The sequence below is a fragment of the Melanostigma gelatinosum genome (assembly GCF_949748355.1).
Source record: "Melanostigma gelatinosum genome assembly, chromosome: 10".
In the NCBI taxonomy this organism is placed as follows: domain Eukaryota; kingdom Metazoa; phylum Chordata; class Actinopteri; order Perciformes; family Zoarcidae; genus Melanostigma; species Melanostigma gelatinosum.
In genome coordinates this window covers 19,139,457-19,150,158 of record NC_136643.1, presented here as the reverse complement: position 1 = coordinate 19,150,158, position 10,702 = coordinate 19,139,457, and the positions used below count along the sequence as shown (strand labels likewise).

General features: G+C 42.6%; 1 protein-coding gene across 6 annotated transcripts in view; it reads left to right on the top strand.

Moving 5' to 3' along the window:
* The first annotated feature begins 819 nt into the window (after nucleotides 1–819).
* map2 (microtubule-associated protein 2) overlaps nucleotides 820–10,702 on the top strand; it is a 64,334-nt gene continuing 54,451 nt past the window's right edge. For 5 of the 6 annotated variants that reach the window (XM_079276752.1, XM_079276755.1, XM_079276754.1 and 2 more), the window contains exon 1: nucleotides 820–871. The gene's annotated coding sequence lies outside the window, so the exon portion shown is untranslated. The remainder of the gene's footprint in view (nucleotides 872–10,702) is intronic. The other variant, XM_079276753.1, reaches the window with a different exon arrangement.

Here is a 10,702-nt window from a genome sequence, read left to right as displayed (position 1 = left end):
CTTGTAACAGCACTTTGATATTTCTACATGCTTGTAACAGCACTTTGATATTTCTACATGCTTGTAACAGCAATTTGATATTTCTACATGCTTGTAACAGCAATTTGATATTTCTACATGCTTGTAACTACAGCAGTTGCACTCCGGATGGTGCTCTTGCATATCAGAGAACATGTTGAACAACCCGACATTGGATGGAGTTATTATGCAAAGTGACAATATCACTATAATACGACAATACTGTAATGTAAGAGATTTTATGTACTGTTAAATAATTTGACTGTAGTACACTTGGATTTTGAAATGCTTGCTTCCCCATCTGTCCATGCACAGCCTCCATCTTTACGATTTAAATCAAGAAGATCTTCATCTGAATCTCACATATAGGAACTATTTCTTTGTTAGTTCCAATGAAAACAGATCACAGTAAAAACTGATTCATGTGATCCTGAGTTTTGCTTGAAAGACAAGCCACTATTATTGTTTTCCAAGGTTTAAGAAGTAGCCTATGAACACAATCCAGTTATTCTCAAACTCAACATATCAAATCTGAGTTTTGGATAAATAGCCACTGCAATGGTAAGTACAATAAAAACAACTTTAACCAGGGCGCTTGGCATCTCTGCAAAATTACACAAGTGTTAGCAGCTTTGAGACAGATACACTTTATCACTTTATGCTATCAATGTCAATACGTTAAAATGCTCAGGATACTGAAAATGTGTGGAGCACAACACCGTAATTACTAGAGCAGAGTTAAACAAAAACAAAGTCACCGCGCGACTAGGACAGTCATTACGGTAAATGTAGGCTGCGGAGCCTCTGTGTCCGAAAGACCCGGAGTTGCGCTGACAGACACGGCACCGAACAGGTAAGAGAAAAACAGGGCTTCTTCATTTCTTTTCTAGAACAGATTGATGATACTGGAGAATGTGTATAATGGTGATGATTGGACAGAAGATTGTGATCTTGACGGTCAGGGGTAATATTTTACACCAGACAATGAATGACCATCGAAGCTGAAATGATGAGGTGCCCCTCTGGAGAAAGGGCGCATTGTTCGCCGACAGTAGGAGTCTGGGGTCTTACGAGTCTGTTCTGTCTCATCTCTGCGTTCAGGTTTTAAATGAGCTATGTTGCGGAATTGACTGATATGAAATTGTAGCTGAGCAACAGATCTAAACCAAATATCTTGACAGAAGCCATATTAATTGCCTTGGCTATTATTGGTCCAATTACGCAGTTACATGCGTGTTTCGTTCACGCGTTGCATGGATAATGTCTGCATTGTGCTACATACAGGCTCTACCTATATTGCGGGCACTGCGGGAACTTGCCTTGCTGCGGTAGCAGTGCAAGGCTAAAGCAGGCTGTAGTGTGCCTGTAATACATTGTAGAAATCTATAACATGAGGTCACTGTGGGGGGGGGGAAAATGCCATTGAGAAAAAAATGGCTTTATGGAAATGTCATCGTGATTTATAATCTGAACAACGCTGCTTCATGACTGTAAGAGCGGTGCAAATGTATAGGTGCTGAGTCATGTTGCTGGGCTGCTCCCTCTCTGATTGATCACACAATGTAAAGCCTAATATGTGCATGCTTGTTATTGTCATTACCATGGGATTAATATAAAACAATCGCATTTCAGTTGATGCATATATGTTGTTGGGGTGTGTTGCATCGATTATAAATCAATTGTTAAATCTGGCTGCATTAGGAGATCTCTTCATTGAACCCAAGGCTTCATAATCATCCCCGCTCAGCAAATGCAGCTAAAGAACCAGTCTGGGTTTCTTACACCTCAGAGGTCGTTTACCTCACGCCGAATGCACATGCAACAGTGAACTTAAACATGATAGATGTCTTATTCAGTGCATGCAGGTTTCCGTTCAATCTCATTTGCATAAAAGAGGGCTGGCTATTGATTGCCCTTTGTCACATCCACTTGCCTACAGTGTGCAGATCCATTGAAATGCCTGATGCATTCAGGATGAGGCTGGGGGTGCATTGAGTCATGCACGTTGAGACAAGCAGCAGCTCCTCCTTGCTGAGGCAGTGGGCTCGTACTCCTTGTGCAGGGCCGAGATCCTTCTTGTGGCCGGTCACCAATCAATATAGTGGGTCTGCTTTTTTGCCTGCTGTAAGTGTTACTTACGCGCAGGAGCACATTCAGCTCTTGATTGATTTTTCTTCTGGCTAACATGCTTCTAGGGCGACTGTGAGGAAGGGCAGAGGAGAGGCTACATGCAAACATGTGGAAGATGTGTTTGCGTGCTTCTTTTGAGACATGGAATTTTCAGATTCGTCTTCTGACGTGACACCGCTGTGATCTACGTAAATATGTCATCGTTTTTTGTTTTTCACAACCAAACCATCTGTAGATTATTGTTTGCAACCTCTAAAGTGCAGCAGCATCTTGTGTTAGCACATATATGAGATATGGGAAACACAAACATAGAAAGAGACAATAAAGACCATGCAAGGCCAGTATACATGCTTATATTCGTAGGTAATGGATAGTTTGGGTAATAAATGTTACATTCACTTCTGTTTTCAACTCCTATTAGGTCAAATTTAGGATTTTTTTTCTGACCATGTGTCCTAATGGACTCAAGGACTGCTGTGTCTTAACTGAGCGGATCAACTGTAATATGTGAGCAGTAAAATAGGACTTCACCATTTCTTGAAGAGGTATCTAAAAGGAAACAATCGGCAATCTGATGATGCTCATAGTCTTCGGTCCAGGCAGAGGTGCCAGCGAGGTTCGGTTGCGCTGCAGCAGGCCGGGTCCCCACTCGTGTGGCACCACGTGCTGTAGGTCAGCTTTACATAAGCCCAGTGTGTCTAGTGAGACAACCTAATCCTGATTCCTACAAAGACACTTAGTCAGCCGAAAACACACACACACACTTAAGAATACACAAACGGGCAGTCCTCGCTTCTCACATTCAATGATTGACGTATAGGCTCTGTGTGTAGGTGTGTGTGTGTGTGTGTATGTGTGTGTGTACGTGTGTGTGTGTTAGAGAGAGGAACAGGGAATATGTGAAAGCTCTTTGTATGAAAGAAGAGAGACAGTGGGAGCTTTGGCAGGAGCACCAACACACACTCATCCCAGCATGTCGGCCAGCTAGCTGCCAATCTCCCCCCCCCCCCCCCCCCCCCCCCCCTCCTCTCTCTGCCTATAGTGAAGCGCTCCAGGTCGTTGGAAGATTCGCCTGTTGGTCAACCTGCTTATGCAGGAGTGAGGAGATGCTCCCGTGCTTTATGCTAACACTCAGCTGTCAACTAGCGGGGGCTGCAACTCACTATTATTTCCATTTGTTGGTTAATCTGCTGATTGTTGTCTTTTATCTTTTTATTGATTAATCATTTGGTCCCCAAAATGTCTAAATCAGAATGAGAATCACCTTAATTGTACTTAATTGTACTTACACCGGAGAAGAAATAACAGCTGAGAACAAGGACAGCAAAGCTGGATGATTATGTACAGTATATACAGAGACAACTATGTCTATGTAGAGCTTGTGGAATTGATATTGACAGTACCAGATGATATGTAGAAAAAGAAAAAAGCTATCTTGTTAAAGGGTTGTTGACAGTGAAGCGATGTTTCCTCACTCTGGAGGTGTTTAAGTCCTGTGTGGAAGGCACACTGGCACTTTTTTTTCATTAACAGTGCGAAACCCAAAGATATTCAGTTTGAACGATTATTTGTTCTTTTCTTAAAGACGCGTGTACATTCCGTGACATGTGTTGAACATGCTCTGTTTGACAGTGTTGATTGAAGGCAGCTATCAATTGCTTGGAGTCATCGAGTGACTGCAAACTGCCTTGACTCCAGCGCTGAGATCCAGGATTAACTCGCTTATCTTTGCCACTCGAAGTTGACCTCTCCTCTTTTCAAGGGTAGGGACGGTAAATAAAACAACAAGGTGGAATACATGGGGACCAGAAACAACTCGCATGTCGTTGATAAAGTGCTCGGCATTGTGCATTAGCTGGCTGCTTATATTCAGTTTTACAGTAGAGGGCAGAGGGCCAAGGATACCGACTGTACATGGCAACAATTGAACGTCTCCGCCCGCCGAGATTAGCACAGGCTTTTTGGTCACTCTACAGTATAATAGATTTTTAGGAGTGTGTAGTTAAGATTGTGTCTAAAATGCCCGTGTGGTATTGACATCCGTAGGTTTCTTTTTCAATCAGGGTCAGTTACTAAAGGCAAACCATGAGTAGCGTCAGTGTCTGTGCTCCAGGGCTCTTCAGCAGACAGCTGTTTGCAAACTTAGTCCGTCCTTCACAAGCTCGATGGTTCACTGAGGATTTAATTTAAGAAAAGATAAACGTATTCATGGAATCTGTCTCACTTGAAGCGATAATGAAGGTCAGATATGCACTTTTGCCCTTTTTCTTTTGAGAAAGTGGACGAAACTAAATTTTTAAAGTTTCTCCAATCCAGGATTTTCACTGAACAGACAACCTGTCAAATGTCATGTTTTACCTTTTGAGACTCGGGTTCTAGGGCCTTTACCATTGTCTCATGTCCATGAAATGAAAATCTCCCCGATGGTTCCATCATCAAAGAAAATAAAAAGTGTTAAAATGCTGATGGTCTGCATAATGCTGACCTCAGTTTCGTGTCCTTTAAAGTTCAGTCAGGGAGTGGGGCCATCACATTGACAAGTCGGAGCTCAGTGACTTCCATCTTTGGCTGTGGTTCAGGAGTGCTACGGCTCAGCTGCAGCTGAAGGGTATCCACTCGGTCCATTCACAGATCTGTACCTGCTACACAGCACAGTGATGTGTTTGTCCAGTGTCTTGTTGTGCTTCAACCACTGCTATTTGTAGCGTACTGAACCGCCATCCTTTTCATCGATGTCGGTTTGAACAAAGGTATAAATTATGAGCTTGACACAGATGCAGCTACAGTTACTGTACATTCTCAAGAAATGCAACTTTTTAGTAGTTTGTTTTTGCAGCAGTTGATATCATAAAGCCGTGGAGGTTTGTTAGTTATTCTCCCAGATGTTTCCTTGGGAAAGTGCATGTGCAGTGCTTACTCAGAAGCTCTGGCTCAAGATGTGGCATGAAATGGGACCGGAGCAGTCTGTACTTGCACATATAGAAGAGGCAAAATAATCCTCTCGCTGTTTCCTGACAAATCTCATGCAGCAAAGCTTGTTTAGTGTATACTGTTTGCTTGAGAACCTGAAAATATATAGCTCCTCGAGCTAATGTTGTGTTGATTAGGGAAAAGATCAGCAAAAAAAAAACCACTTGTCAGCAGCAAGGTAGCAGGCTGTCAGAGATAACAACAGGCCGGCTGCCATTGCTTGGTGGACTCTCCTCCAAAACCCTTCAGATTTTGAGGTAGCTTTTGAGGTGAGCTTGTTTGAGAAGCCCCGGCTCCTGCTGGGGTGTCACGTAAAGCAAAGCAGCAGATACATAAATAAATAAATATAAGATACAAGTAGAATTTTGAATGGGGAGTTTATTTCTGGAACCTGGAGTCTGATGTCAGAAGTCTATGTAGCTGTTTCAATAGAACCACAGTCTCTGCACCCAACAGTACACGACCAAGCAGATATGAGAGCTCATAGAAAAACATGTGTGGGCTGAAGCCAGAAAAACAGAAAGGTGAGTCACAGCTCACCGAACTATTCTCCTCTCCTCTCCTCTCCTCTCCTGTAAAGGTTTTGTGCATGTGTCTTGTATCTGTTTTTTGTATAGGGAGGGGGAAGAAATACAGTTTGAATATAATTTACAAAGTCTTTCATCATTTCTTTTAATTTGTTTTCCAGTGTCGGCATTGTATCATGTCACTGCATCTCCAAATAAGTTTCAGCGGAGCATGACAAGGCCTTCGACTGGCTAATCATTGCTGCCATGATCACTGTGAAGTCTGGCCGTGACACAATGCTCTTCAGTTACCACCAACTCTCAGATGACACTAATCATTTCACTGTAATGACATTTAGCTGTTAGCACTATTTGTGAATTGGACTGTTTTTGCAACAAGGCTCATGTATGCACCAAATGTATGAATATTATGTATTTTAAACATGTGCAAATAGTACAGGAGCGAGTGGCTGCAAAAGCTGAGGTCTCTTTTTCGTGTGTTTTCCTAAATTTTATTTTTGAAAAACAATCTTGATCATACAGTAATAACAAACACAAGCACATATTTTTTGGGAAGCGAATCAAAATGTTAGAATCAATTAAGATGAATGGCCTCTCATTGACAGCGAGTTGGAAACCTTATCCTGAACAATTACAGGCCTGGTACAAGACAGTATAATAGTGTTGGACAAACCCTCCATGCTATTTCTGAATGTGTGAGCAGTGCACATAGTGGGACTCACCTGGCTCATTATCGGAGAGCCAAAACCCCTGAGAAGATCCGAAGACAGCCATCGTCCCACCCAGTGCCCAACTAATTCCCGCCACCCACCACTTTCCCCCACAAGGGGTTTAAAAATGAAACAGATATCAGTCATTTATCACTAATATCCCCGAGCCTTCCGTACATTTTCCTCTTTGCATCTCTCCATCGGGAATTCATGCAGGCTTCACAATCTGATAGGAGCCTAATAAATCAGAGACATCTTGTCAATCAAGGTGCAATAACTTATTGCAGCGCTAAATAGAAAAGAGGTTCGTGCAACATAAGCTTGCGTGAATCGCTTTGTCGGGATAAATGCATCTGGCATGCTTTAATGTTACTGCCCTGCTCCTCTTAATGGCTTGTCTCGATGGAGCACAGAGGTGGATGCAGGGGGAAATAAAATCTTTGTTTTTCTTTCTCAACTAAATGAGGAAACGGGCATCGAGCACTCGAGTGAATGGCCCGTTATGACCTTTCCGCCTGCATTAACACACGTCTTAGGTTATGGCAATTATTTTCAGTTGTAAATGCACCTAAGATATGTTAAAAGTTGTTCACGCCGGAGATAGTCAGAGAGGCATTTTAGTCCCATTAACAACAACAGGGTTAATCAAAGGTCATGACACTCCGGATTCACCAGACATGTCAGCGACTTAGCTGTGAAACAAGCAGTGAGGGGACAACATGTATAAAAAGGACAAAACGCTGCATCACCATTTGGCCACAGCGGACATATGATTCTTGTTTTTCATCGCCCGGCGTGCTGGCTTTTCCCAGTTTACCACCATATTGCTGGAAGTGTCACCAGACGCTTTGTAACGTGTGCGATCTGCGGGTTCTGAACTTCTTGGAGAGCTGTGGGATTCCGGAGCGTAAAAGCTTACAAGTTAAGACACGAGCAAAAGAACATGAATTATTCCCTCATTGTTTTGAAGTGCTGCGTTTCATCTTTTCGGCAGTCATCTTTTGGGGGAAGCAAGTCGTCTCTCTTTTAGTTATGTCATTAACGCTCATTCCTACGCGCATGCGGACCCACACACAGAGCAGAAGCAGAAGCACACATTAACACAGTCGATTAGAATAATGCCAGATGATGCAACTCTTTAATCTGGTCGTTTCTGAACCCCTTTGAACGCTGCGTGTCATCCTAAATGCTACTCTACCTTTCTCCTCTTGCCAGACCAATCCTATCATACAACTTCAGTACGACTGGCACCAAGTCCCACTTAGAGCAGGATCCACACTCTGCCAAATTACAGAGCTTTGTTGTGAGTTATCCACTGTGGCACTTCCAAAGCTTATCACAGATCCATTATTGTGTGTGTGTGAGAGTGTGTGCCTCCTTCTCTAAAGCAACCCGTGGGTTGGCTCTCCAGGGGGAGGTGAAGCAGCTCTCTTCTTGTCTGCTTTAATCTTTGACCATCTGCTCTTGCCAAGCCCTATTTTGATCAGGCCCTCACACAACATACTGCACCCCGTGTGCTGAGCTACCTGTTCAGTCAAGCCATCTAAGGTAGAAGAAAGTTACACGAACCAACCGCCGCGGGTAACACGCTGATGTTAAAAGAGGATTGCTTGGCAGAGGAATGAGTTATCGGTCCTAAATGCCCTAAAAAGAAAAGTGGGGGTTGAAAAATTTAACAGGAATTTACATGAATCAACACCTCAGAGAAAAATCACATTAGGAATTGGAAGCCACTCTCCTTGACAATCTCCCCGTCCAAAATGGCAATGATTAAAAGAAAAAACAAGGATTAAAGAACATGTTTTTTTCATTGACACAGAAAGGATACGGCGCTGTAAATAAACAGCTTGTTTTGAGAGACTACTTTTATGAGAAGAGGCAGCATTTCCAGGTCCTAAATGATAATATTTCATATCCAGACATGCAGCATATCAACATCAAATGAAACACTAAGTAAAAGGTAAGGGTTATCCATTAATCCATTAATCCATCCGTTAGTTTGGATTAGAGCTTCTAAATGTGTCTAAAGTTTATTTTGCTCACATTTAATCAAATCCAAACATGAGAAAGGTAAAATAATTTGATATCGCTTCATCTCCCTTTGCCACAAATCTAAATTTCTGTGCTGAAATATTCCTAAATATAGAATTGGATTTGATTTAAACAAGGCACGTTTAGTGAAAGTTGCGACACAAAAGGTAAAAGGCCTTCATCAGGAAATTTAGTTAAGATGAAACATGTTTAACCCAGTCATCCCAGTCTCCACCTGCATTCACCAACTTCCTCTTTCACCTATCTCAACATACTGTATTAATACGCAATGAATACAATGGAAGTTACCAAAAGTAAGGGCATACAAAAGAATCTGCACAAAGAGCGGCCCCAACATTAGATAACTGGCATTAAGAGCGAGTTTATATATGATTAAGTGTGACACACTTGCCTATTACAGGAAGGATACGTCTGGGAGGGGATTTGGTGATCGGGGAAATGGTTGGAAAGAGCTAAGAAGAGAAGTAAAGGCAGTTGCGCGAGATGTTGAAATGAAATCCGCAAAGGCCTTTCTAATTTGATCAAAAATAGATTGGAACTACACACATGTTCTCAAATAAAGTTTCAGGAAATAAAATCAGTCTCCCTTGACTTATTTTTACCCGTCTTAAAAAGGGCTCGACTGGATGGAAAGTAAATATCAATCATTTTGTTTTGCTGACTGGTTTAAGTGTTGGCAAATGATTTACGGTTATTCTAAAATATCGTATAAAACTGTGACTTGACCTGCCGTGATCATATGAACCAACGGTGAGCGGTCCAGATCGATACAAGTAGTCAGACCGACAACATTCGGCTCACAACTACTGCTACAATTGTATGTCGAGCCATGTTGCTTTCTCCCAGTGGAAACTCACACTGTCCTCACACGTGCACACACACACACCCACACACACACACACACGTTAGAGATTGCTGCTCTTTTACAGTCTCCAGTCCATGTGCCTCTTGTCAGCGAGCACTCCTCCTCTTTGATTTACTCATTGCAGTGTTCGGCTGTGTTGCGGCACATGTTCGCTTCTCTTGGTCCCAGCAGAAGGGGCTGTAGGGAAGAGGGGAGGGATCAAGGAATCCACTAGAAGGACTCTTCTGAACCACCTTGAACCGTGGTCACTTCTTACAGGACAGCCTCAGGAATTCAAGACCAGATCAGCATGATTTTAGTTTCTCCGTTTCATCGTTTCCCTCAATAGCTCACATCTGCCGAGCGTTTGTGCTTGCTCAGCCGTTTAATCGACAGCCTCTTTTGTTTCCATGGCAACCTGGCACTATAGTAATCCAATTGGGGGTGCGGAGATAACGTCAGTAGTTATTGATCCCAATTGGTAAATGTACACTACATGTCAATGTTCACCCATTCTCACACACACATGCGTACACATGCACATCAGATTCGAATCATTCACACGACGACGGCACAGACCTTATGATTTACCTGCTGAGCCACAGTCGCCCCAATTGGGCGGTTGTTACATGTACACGGAGATAATTAATTCTCTGTTAGTGTGGTAGAAGTGGGATGGTTACACTGTTTGTCCACCTAATACCACCATTCTGACCATTTTCATTCATTCTGGGACCATCTGGCCATCCCTTCAGTGTCCAAGCAGCTAGAAAATAACAGGTGTAGGAGCTCTGTGACTCCGTAATACGACTGAATGTCGTGGCTTGTTTATTTGATTGATGAACCGGTGGACAGGGAGACAGATGCCTGAGCTGCATCATCAGCGTAGTGATCAGCATCAATTGTTTTGTGAATTCCTCATAAGAGTGTCTATTGTCACGTAGAGCAAACATGAAAACGTGTGTTCGTACGCAAGTAATTTAATTGTATATTATGCAATATTTTGATCAAATAATACTTATTTTTGTGAGAGGAAAGGCAACCAATACAAATAAGATTAAGATTGTAGTATAATTCAAAGTATGCAAGACGATGCTAGACAACAAAGAAGCAGATTAACAAACACAACTGACCTAAACAAACAAACCTGCAGTCGTGTGTCATAATGAATTCAGCGTTTACCTGAATGTCACCGGTCTGTGAGTGTATAGTCGCTATGCTACCTCCTGCTTTCCCCTCGTTTTGTTCATTTCTCTTTTAACTTAACCCCCATCCCACCGTGTCTCTGCTCCTGGATTTTCTTCTGCGATAATAAATGTGGCGAGAGTGTGAAAGGAGAATTAGAGCCGAGGTCAAGTTATTGCAGTCACTTGACGGTATTTGTGTTTAGCGATAATTGGATCCCGTTTCATGGCACAGGGTTAAAGGTGCCGTTGTGCTTCAGTGTCTAT